The sequence below is a fragment of the Macrobrachium nipponense genome, chromosome 2 (genome assembly GCF_015104395.2).
Source record: "Macrobrachium nipponense isolate FS-2020 chromosome 2, ASM1510439v2, whole genome shotgun sequence".
NCBI lineage: Eukaryota > Metazoa > Arthropoda > Malacostraca > Decapoda > Palaemonidae > Macrobrachium > Macrobrachium nipponense.
The window spans coordinates 49,068,561-49,080,816 of record NC_087201.1 but is presented as its reverse complement, the minus strand read 5'-3'; positions in this window follow the sequence as shown (position 1 = coordinate 49,080,816).

Genomic DNA, 12,256 nt, shown 5'->3' with positions numbered 1-12,256 from the left:
GTTATCGTCTGATTTCTGTCGAGAAACAAATTATGAGGTTTTTAGATTCAGTGACATGCATCGAAAATATTGGCGGACATAGATACTTTAGATTATTTGTTATTGAAATCAGCTCGAAATAAATAAGGGGAATATATCAGTAGTCTGCTGAGTCACGAATACCCTTCATGAATATGAGAGTCAACCGCATCAGAAACCAGATTTAATAAGTCAACCAAAGTAGAAACTGGAATCATATAAACAAAGGCTTCTCATTTCAAGACTTAACACAGCCATTCTGTGCGTTTGTGTACGCTTATATGTTGCGACGACATGTGCCGGCATATTTTTCTAATTTAAGTTTTGTCGCTTCCTGAGGAGAGAGAGAGAGAGAGAGAGAGAGAGAGAGAGAGAGAACTGCGAGTTTTGCTAAAAGAAAAGAAAAATCTCCTAATAAAAATTGCAGGTAACATTAAAAACAAAATATTCATACAATATAAAAAGTATTTACCTTCATTCTCCCTAAAAAGGAGTTGGCGGGTGGTGGGTTGTGGGGGTTAGGGGTGGGGGGAGATGTAAGAATTATTTATCATTTCGTGATTGTTACTCTCTAGGTACAAACTAAACAAAAACACCGTTTTCTATACCTATACGAACCATTTTCTATGCTTCTTACAGACCGAGTCGAGCCCATCATTTGGAAGTGGAAAAGTAAGGCGCAGAAGAGAGAGTGAGAAAGAGAGAGAGAGAGAGAGAGGGCGGAGGGAGGGGAAGTAAGAGGGGTAAGGCGAGCCAAGAGAAGGGATAGTTTTCTGGTGTTCGCTGCCTAATAACCCCGGCCCTCCCTTCGTTCCTCCCAGGGGCCAAGGAGCAACCTCCTTGGCTCCAGCCCGTCTTATGCTCTCTCCCGGGGAGGTACAGACCATCTTCAAACGCCCACTGTACATCCGTTCTCTTTTTCTATCTCTTTACTCTTTCTGACAATGGCCTAGCTCAACGTACTTCATTTGAAGACCATTGCACTAATGATATATATATATATTATATATAATTATATATGATATATATATTATATATATATAGATATAATATATATATATATATTATATATATATATATATAATATTAAATATACTAAAGTGCTTCACTGTACCTCGTCATTAATATATTTTCATATATGTTAACAGAAGGGGATTTTTTTTTAGTTGATACGTAATTCATCGCTCATGGGCGCGAACCACGGAACCAATAATTCAAGACATACAGTGAAGCACTTTAAACCACAAGGCTATCTTATCAACTAAAAACAAAATCCTCTTCGGTTAACATATATGAAATTATATTAATTCCGAGGTAGAGCGAATTAGATATTAAGGGACATTTGTAGGTTAATGCGTATATGAATCACGGTGATGTAATAAGACATACATACATATATATATATATATATATATATATATATATATATATATATATATATATATATAAATATATATATTAAATTGTAAAACCATAATGGGTTTTCTCCCCGTTTGTTTGGGCAAAACCTTGTCACTATGAAGCCTAGATCCAAATGAAGAAATTCTGATGCCCAGACGAGATTCGAACCCACGTCCAAAATGCCAGGATAAGGGAACGATATCCACCTTATCGAGAAGATAGACCCACCTTCAACAGCATGCTCTAGAACGTAATCATTTATTGGTTTCTACTTTGAATATACTGGTCACTTTTTTTGCTAGATAACCACAATGCCCCCTTAACTGCCTGATTTCTTCATATTTTAGATATTCTTGTCACTATAAAACTTAAGATCCAAATGAAGAACCAAATGAAATGACTCTGATGCAAGGGCAGATTCAAACCGGTAGGTATCTGGAATATCTATCTGGACACTTAATGATATCCAACTTACTAAGAAGAAAGACATAAGTCTACTCCCACCCTTGCGTACATATTTCTGTCGAATTCAGAAACATTTGCTAAAGCTGCATAGAAAGGCCTTTCCTTTGCATAAACTCTTGAAATTTGTCTGCCCAGAACCTAGTAGGTCTTCAAGCTCTTTGCCTCTGAACGCTTTCAAATTACACACTTTTCATCATCCCATTGCTCTCCATTCCTAGCACCTGAACAAAGCATCTTCAGACACTAATCCATTCTTTCGTCTATAGAATCCTCTTCATCACTTGTATGTAAATTCCTAATTATTCATCCCTCCAGTTATTCGTAAACAACATATTATACTATGCAAACATTTAATATTAGCAACTTCAACATATGTCATTCACTCATATGAATATCCAAAGTTTCACCTCCACATATATATTTTTGGCTTTCTCAATAGTCAGCCCTATTTTGGTAAGCAATATGCTATTAATTTTCTCAAGCCTGCAAAAAAATCTTCTTTCTTCAATGTGTGGTTAAAAAGTTAGTTGAAAAAGTAAAAGTACAATCACTGAAAGGCGTCTTACATTTAATTATTGCTCTGGACATTTTAAGACAGCCAGTCTTATCCAAAGCATTATAATGAATACAGACACACACCATTTGGTCAGATGTAAGGCATGGAGAGCAATGGAATGATGAAAAGTGTGTAATTTGAAAGTGTTCAGAGCCAAAGAAGTTGAAGACCTATTAGGTTCTGGACAAACAAAATATTTGCACAAACTAAGGGACAAAAGAGGTCCGAGAACCAGTTGGAAGTCAAAGTTGAGATTAGCCCGTGCCAGAACCCAGTGGGTGCTGGCCATTCAACTGCTAAGTTTCCTGAGAATTACATGTATTCTCATAGATGATGAAGCATAGGGAGGGTGAAAAATTTCTCATACTGGAGGTTTGTGTTTAGTTTTACCACCTTTATATAAGGGGCTACTAACAGCAGTGTATGCCATCCAACCCACCTCCATCTGTTGTGACAATGACCATTGCACCCAACAATACCTGTGCCTCACACACAAGCCTTGACGCTCACGAAATATCATATTTAATTCGTCCATTACCAATTGAACAGTTCCACAATAGATTCAGTTGAAGAATCTGTAAATGCAAACCTCTCAGAAGAAATTAACATTTCATATATAACATGCAAAGACCTGGTAGCTAAATCCATTACCCAGAAATGATCAGCAAAAAACTGATCTTCCTGAAAGAAAGTGACCTTTACAACTTCATGGGTAAGGAAATGCTCTGCACCCGTTTGCCCCAGTGACCCTTATACACTGCCACCAGGGGAGCCAGCTGATCTCAGCCTGCCTGCAGTGTACAATATTGCAACAAATGGTAAAGTCACTCTCAGAGAAAATTGAGGACATACACTATAAACAATATTTTCATTGATCTGGGAAGTAATCACCTGAATTCAGGAATCTCTTACTAGGGTAATAGTATTCCACCAGATTGTTAGATCGCGCATCATTTGATTCCTCGTTGCCTACAAATATGGAAGAAGTGGGTAACATGTGAGGATGATAAGATTGTACCCTCCCAGTTGGGGAGTACCTTCTCTATTACACATCCTATCAAAGAGGACAGATGAATACCCAATATCCTTTCGTTTCTCAGTGCCCCTGGTAGGGGATGAATGAGATCATTCCAGTCAAGAATCCCAGCTCATAAGAATCTTCTGAACCTGAATCTCACACCTCACCCCATGTGTTTGATGATCATGAGGGAAATGGTGGCTGGCAGACACAAGCAAGCAGGAAAAAGAAACAAGCCTCTTCATTGCAAGAAGGACCAAAACCCAACCATCACTATGTACCTGCGTGTAACCTGAGGAGAGATGTTAGCTGTTAATAAAAAAGATTACACTCCTTGGTGAAGACAGCTGCCATCATACAGAGTCTAGTTTCTCACAGGCTCAGACCCTCTTATCTTCATGAAGATATAAAGCAGCTTACAGGATTACTAGCCTGTTCCTAATATAAAAGTCTCAAGACATAACCTAATTGAGGACTAACCCCCAGAAATACTTACTGACCCCCCATGCCATCAGAGCAGGTCAATCTTCTACTGCAAGTATCTGCCCATCCTCCTTTGTTAGTACCCCCTCCACCTCAATAATCACCTCATTCACCTCTCAACTTTGTAGGCAGCCATGAAATCATTAGACATATCATGGAATATTTTTTGTCTCATGTGGAACATGCCTCTCTCCAATATATCTACAAAAACGTTCCTGGCATCATTACATTGCAAGGGACCCTCCGATGGCCACATGACCTTCCCATCAGAGCCCTCTTAACTTCATCAATACAAGTTACGGATCACGTCATAGCTGATGGCCCAAGGGTCAGTTTTTTTTTTTTTTTTTTTTTTTTTTGCACAAGTCAATAAGCAACATACTGAATAGTGATTTTTTACTGGAGCAAAAGGGTGCTTGGCCTTCAAGTGACCACAAAAGACACAAAGATCCGAATTCTTAACATTTATATACCCCAAGAGAACTATGCAAATTTTGATCAATGTTAAATGCAAGTTGCTCAGCATTATTCACACTTCTACTGCTCTTCAAATTTGTATATTTGAGGACTACAATGTTCATCCCTAAAGACAAATTATAATGAAATCACCTGTTGACAACATTTGATAGAGTAAACTGTTCGAAACTCTTTCTGAAGTTTCAGCATTCTCTAGCTGTATCTATTTAATACATACATATGTACCCTGAATGTCAAACTGAACTCGCTACCAAGTGGATGTATGGTCCTAATCTATCCATTAGTACAAGGTCTTCAGCGACTAATCGAGACTGGCAACATATATGCAGGTAATTTGGTATTTTATACAATGAAACTAATACCCGGTGCACGTTGCTGCTCGCGAGATCACATAAACATGTTGAAGAACCACAAGTATTTCTCGAAAATCATTATTGGGAATTTGTACTTGAATTCTCATACCTGTTGTACATCATTACAGACTACCTAAATGATATGATCAACAAAGCCCAGACGTGATGTAAACTATGTGCAACTGGCAACATGATGCCTTTTGTGTACATGACACCAAGCTGCTGATTTTCCTTGCATACTGTTATACCATTAATGGGTGATTCCTTTGGGCAACTATACTTGACGGCCATGGGGTGTATGACTGTTGTTCACAATGACTTTCTGAGGTGCAAAACCAACACACCTCACAATCATCCTACTACACAGATTTTTGTGGAAAACCACCTGATTAGTTTAAAAATCATGTCCAGGCAAACCATTTCCAGTTTGATCATGCAAGGAATAGCAGCATTCCGCCTGTGCAAAACATTGATGTACATACGTATTTATTTCTTGATTTTTTTCACTGTTGATGGCATAACTTTTAGTATACATACTGATAATACTATTCCCCTATATTTCTTCATTATGGTCTTGAAAAGGCAGTGTTTGTTCACATACATGTGCCCTGTTTTACCTACTATGTTGACAATACTGCTTTGTATTGTTTCTCCATGAGTTGCTTCATACTGCCAATGATGTTGTCATCTTTTATTATTATAATCAACAAGCATTATTACAACATCTCTACCATTAGCAATCCCTTGCTACCAACTGTATGTATTCTCCAGAAATTATCAGTATTAAATATTTTTATTGAAAACTGCTGTTCAGTCTTCCCTTTTAGAAACTGTACCTGAATTATGTATCTGCATATGTTCACTAGTTGAATAACAATAATAATAATAATAATAATAATAATAATAATAATAATAATAATAATAATAATAATAATAATAATAATAATAATAATAATAGCTATTATTATTATTTGCAATTGTTTGGGTATAACTACTTACAAATTTCTATCTAAATTTTGTGTATTGTAATGTTTCTATCTTGTATATGGTCCTGAGCTGAAATGAAGAATATTATTATTATATAATTTTTATCATTTCATTGAAAAGAATGGCCATCTCAATTCTATTTAGATAATACTGCAGTTTCTCGATCTCTCGAATGAGTTTCTTTGTAGCACCAGGTAAATTAAATAACAGCTCTCCATAGTTCATTTATTTCTTAACATTTTGGTAGTACTCTCCAACATTTACTGAAAAGTGAATGAAGCCAGAGGGTACAATTATGCCATACTGATACCTGCAAGCAAGCTTACTGAAATTTTAGCAGATTTTTGGTTGGCTGTCGGGACCAGGGATGTGGGGGGTTTCTTCCTATTGGCTGGGAACAGAATGACACATTTGGCAGGTTCTGGCTGACCAACGAAGGTGCTGATTGGCTGGTGCTTGGTCCCAGGAGCTCTGCTCATAAGACATGCTGCCTGAAGTGGCAGGAAGCTGAAGGGTTTATCTCAGGGGTGCACCTTGTTGTTCTCCTGACGGTGGTAGAGAAAAAATGAATCTCATGTATTACGTTCAGTGACAGTTTCTATCGTAGGATGGTGAGGACCTCTTCATATCAGAGGAGGTGATATTTGATGTCCCTGTCCAGAGTTTTGTGCACTGCCGTGTTTCCTCACATACTGCTGGTAGACTGCCCCTTTATGTAGGTGGACGGCGATCTACTAGAGAGGTGAGTTGTAGACATACCATTGCAAGAATGGCAACATCTATTCTCAGGGCATGACATTCGGTAAACCATCTCTCTCTTCTTCATAGGATCATAGCTAGTGATAGGGCTGTTCCTCATGAGATGCTCACTAGTATTCCAATCCTTATGTTAGATTGTCAGGTTAACTTTTTTGTCTGTATCAGTGGACTTTACATTAACACTGATGATGTCCTTCAGAGCTTTATTTCTTATTTTGATATTAATGTAGCTTCTGAAGAGCAGTCTAATGTTCCTCTCATTCTCTCAGGGAGCATGGTTCTCCTAGTGGTACCACCTCTTGATGGGATTTCTCATAACACTGGCCACCTGGCAGTAGGAGCAGCCCCTGAAGGTGGTTTGGTTTTGGGCAACATCTTCAAGCTCATTGGAAGCGGCATCCCAAGAAGAACAGTGTGAGAGGGCATGACAAACATAGGCATTCATGACTGCAGATTTGAATTTTTCCAGGCTTTCACTACTGCCGTCGAGGCAGACCCCAGTGTCTGTTGTCTTACAGTGGACCTGCATGTGAAAGCCATGAGGAGTGCTAGTGAAATGAACATCCAAAATTAGAATAATGCCTCCAGTTTATTTTCACAGGGATATTGATGAAGGCATTATCAATTTACTGGGCATATACTGCTGGTTTGGGGATCCTGCTACTCAACAAGTCCCATATAAATGTTAACAAACAGCTCACCAAGGGGATAACCCATGTCTACTCCATTGACCTAAGACCACATTTGCCCTCATTAGTTGATGAAAGGGGCCTTTTTAGTGCAGATTTTGAGCAGGCACCATTGTGTTGCCTCTGAATCATTCAATGTTGGGGTAGAATCATCTCTGTAGACCAACAGACTCCACATCCAACAATGTGATGGTGTCCTGGGATGATGCAGTGTGGAGCCTTTCAAGAAACTCTAGGGATGAAGCAATGTAGACTCACTAGGCCAGTTGTAGGTTGGAGTCAGACATCATTGGATTACTATTGGGTATAGAGGGTTGTGGGCCTTGCAGTCATGAACTCCTACTTTCTTTGTGCCCCTCACATTGTTCATCTTGGAATACCAATTCTGATGAGCTTGAACATGTTACCCGACCACTATTGGTAATGGGTACTCTTACTGCTGGATTACCAGGGTGATGAGAAATGCCATTGCCAGTAGGTATTGTCAGGAGAACCCCTCCCTCTGTGAGAATGAGAGACCATTAGACTCTACTACAGAGGCTACATGAACACTGAGTATATGAAAGATAAGGGAGCCCTGAAGAACATCACCAACATCAGTGTAAAACCCACTAATGCAGCCATAAAAGTTGACCCTGCAACCTACTATAAAGATAAGGAGGCTACCAAGCACTTCATGAAGAACAGCACCATCGCAAACAATGATCCCATGAAGAGGGGAGGAATGGCTTACCATATGTCATGCCTTAAGAATGGATGCTGCCATTCATTCCTTGAAATGACTACAATTCTCTTCTCCAAGAAGATCACTGTCCACCTACATGAAAGGGAAGTCTACCAGTACTACATCGTAAGGCGCACAAAAATCCTGGATGGTGACAGTGACCATCACTGCTTCCAATATAAAGAGGTCCTTGCCATCATACAGTGAAAACAATCACTGACCGTGACCCATGAACCCTTCTCTTTACTACCACTATCAGGAAAATGACAAAGAGCACCCCCTGGTATAAACCCTTCTGACAGCATGACCTATGAGCAATGCTCCAAGATCTGTTACTAGCCAATCAGCATCTTCATTGGTCTGCTGGATGTTTTAATTCTGGATCCAGCCAGTAGGAAGACACCCGTCTCCCTGCCCCCACAAGTTGTTGGCTACTTCTGCAAAGTTTTCTATTTTTATTGTCCTAGCTAGTTCAGCAGGAGAGGCATATCAGATGTATGTACTGGTGGTGGTACTGAGGTCATTCCGAGCCACCAATGTGGCACTACCATGAGTATGTGACCTTGACAACACTAAAGTTTACATATCTGAATCAATGTGTAAGGAAGACTCTAAGAGATAATCTGACTGTCAGAGAACTCCTTGCTGTGGTGAAGCAGCAACCAAACTTCTGTTCAAAGGCTTCCTTGAGTCTTATGTGGGTTTCTTTGTAAGAGATTCTCACAGTTTTTTTCGGCACATCTGTCCCTTTTGCTAAAAATTTCTTTGCTACATTCCATCATGAAATTAGTGGAAAGGATGCTCATGACAGAGCCCATGGTGACCACATTACTTTGTTGCACAGCATGCCCTTCGTCACTGGAAGGGTGCCTCCTTTGTACAAATGATGGTGTCCTTTTTTCTAAGAATCAACTGGCCTAAACTGCCATGTCCAGCCCAAGCACCCGCAACTGATTACTGCCACTGCAACAGTCCTTTTTCTACCTTTGTCTTCAATCTATATCTTTTGTTTTTAGGTCCAGGTGAATACCAACTATGACATACACTGTTTGGTTGCAACTTTTCATAGTTTTGCACAAAAGCTATCCAATGTATCTGTGTTCATTATACTGCTGAGGATAAGTTTGATTATACTGAAAAATCTGGAGCAATAGGCAAATAAATGTCTTACTATGGTGGGACACTTACTATTTAAACTCGTTATTAAGGAAGGGAGAGGAACTTGAGAAAAATAAGGGGGAAATAAATGAAGGTAAAAGTATTTTTAATATCCTGCCAAGGTGGTATTAATTTTAATTTAACATGTCTGAGAGATATCATCCTTTGCAGAAAATGGTTATCTGACTGTATGAGGACGAGACATCGAATTCAGGCAGGATGGAATAACTGGAGGTCTGCATCAGGGGTCCTCTGTGACAAGAAGGTTCCTCTGAAATTAAAGGGAAAGTTTCATAGGACAGTGGTCAGACCAGCAATGTTATATGGAACAGAAACAGCAAGTATGAGGAAAACAGAGGAGAAGAAGATGGATGTAGCAGAAATGAGAATGTTGAGATGGATGTCGGGAATAACAAGGGAAGATAGGATTAGAAATGAATATATAAGAGGATTGACAAAGGTAGTTTAAATAACAAGGAAAATACAGGAGGGGGGAAGGCTTCGATGGTATGGACACCTGTTACGAAGAGAGGAACATCATGTTGGAAGACATACGATGGAAATGGAAGTGCGGGGTAGAAGGAAGAAGGGGAGACCAAGAAAGATATGGCGTTATTGTGTAGCGGAAGACATATCATGGAAAGGTATTAATGAGAACGATGCACAGAACAGAAATCGATGGAGACGACTCATTCACAACGGCGACCCCAGATAAAAATGGGTTAAAGGTGGGAAGAAGATGAGGATGATGATGTCAACAGTCACGATGCCATCAAGACTTTCAAAAAAAACCTGGTGACCGCCTAGAAAGAAGAGAAGCAAGACGGATTCTGAAGCAGAAAGATGTAACTCTCATTACCCATCATTTGGCTGTATTGCCATCCTAAGACAACGTCACACTCCCACTCAAATATCGCCATACTTTAGGCTGATAAGTGGTCTACTTATCTCCTTCTGCAGGACCCCCTGTTAAAAACTGATACCTATTCCCGAACGCAACTAAATTAAAGGTATATCCCCAGAATCCCAACAAGCAAACCAACAAGTTCCTCTTAAGAATCAATACCTCTCAGAATGGTAGCAAGCTCCCTAAGATAGTTAACCTTCACTATTTGTCTGGTAGAGTGGATTTTTAACCTTCACTATTTATCTGGTAGAGTGGATTTTCAGGACAGAATCCATCATACCTTATAATGAGCCAGATTCCCACCACTACCCACACCTTGCGCAGAGGCTGGCACATATCTTGATGACTTTCATTCCTTCTTTCATTACAATATCACCTCTTTTGCTGAGTTCCTGGAGGTGATCTGATATAACAAGTCCGAGGGCATTGTTGCATCCCTGATTGTGGAGTGACTCCTCACAAATGTTCCCTAGACGTGCATGATAATGGCCCCACCCCTTCTGTTAACATTCCAAAGGAGAGAATGAAGACCATCCGTGTCATTTGCAGAAAGGAGACACCATTCCATGCCAGAGGGCATGATGTGGAAATAAACCGATGGCATCACTATGAGATCCTCTTTAGGAGTGCTATTTGCTAATCTCTTTACGAAATGCTCAGAGGAGGACGTCTCATCAGAGATGGACATCGCCATCATCTCTCGAATGAAACCTTCTATTTCTCATGGAAGCCTATGAAGAGAGCTCACACGTAATCATCACCACAGGGAGGAGTACTGAAAGTGAGCTTCCCTTCACAGACCTTACACAAAATGTGGCAGATGTACAAACTTTTAGTCTATGTGAAGACCATGGACTTTGGCACAACCTGCAGGTGCTAGTAAATACCTCCTATTTTGTATTAAACCACCACCATTGAATACATCCAATGTGCTCTCTCCTACTGCAGTAAGAAAAGGTTATACTTTTTTAATGCCAAGGTCAAAAGGGTCACAAGAGAATCCCGAATGCGAGGTATAAGACCAGAATAATGACCTGACTCTTTTCTATAAAAACCAGATGTCAAAGGGAAAAAAAGGATGAGTGAATTACACAAGAAATCATCTTGAACTATGTCTGCTTTACTAGAAGCATAGCAGTATTCAAAAAAAAAATTATGCGTTCATGATCAGCAGTGATGAAGACTCGTCCTGAAGAACGACTCTTCCCCTTGACCAACTGTACTCCAAAGGGCCAACTTAGTATGCAGGCACACTTCTCAAAGTTATGACAGGTTCACACAAAACCTTGCATGTTGGGAGGACAAGGACACATCTGGTGAGGCATCTCACTTGCCATGTCTAAGATGGCACTATAAATAAACGAGGACTGACATCGATTCTGTTTCACAAGAAAATTTCTCATCGTTGGAACAGAAATCAATGAATATGAGAGTAACCGTTGATGGCTCTTTTATGAGCTGTCATTTATGTTATATATATATCTATATATATATATATATATATATATATATATATATAAACTCAATAAACCTCCTTTAAGAAGAATATTCACCTCCCTACAGGTGGTTTTCCACCTAATATACTCTTGTATCCTAATTAATCAATAAGTACTGCAACATTTCCCACAATACCATATATTCAAAAGTGCCTCCTCTGGTTTACTGTTCGGTTTAATCTTCAGCCTTGGATTTTAATTGTCTCCCTTCTTTCTCTCTAAACTTGTTATAAATAAATCGAGTTAAAAAAGTCACAGGAAAAAAGTTACATTAATCTCCCCTAGATAGCGACCCCGCAAAGGCTTTTAACTTAGTATGTATCCACCTTTGCGGCGTGTTTAGTAGAAGCCTGTTGGTGATTACCGTAAACGCATAAATAAAAAACTGTAATTTAATGTGACTTTCTTTCCTGTGACCCTTTTTCCTAGCCAGAACTTTGACTTGTTCCCAGCGTACTTTATTACCGGCCACTGTATAAATATCCTCTGCATCTGTATTCTTTATCCTGTTGAGAATGAGACTAAAAAGCAATGAATAATGATGTAAAAGATTTTTCAATGACAGGACTTTTACTTTTTCATTTACTTAGCGTAGAGTGGAATTTATCGCTGGACCGAGAAAATTAATATCAAAATAATTGGCTATCAAACTGAACATTATATATATAAACGATAGCGCTCTGATCCTATAGTACATATAACCCATTCGAATACATATCGTGTTCGAAGGAAAAAGATTTCATGTTTATAAGTGAACAGTTTTTC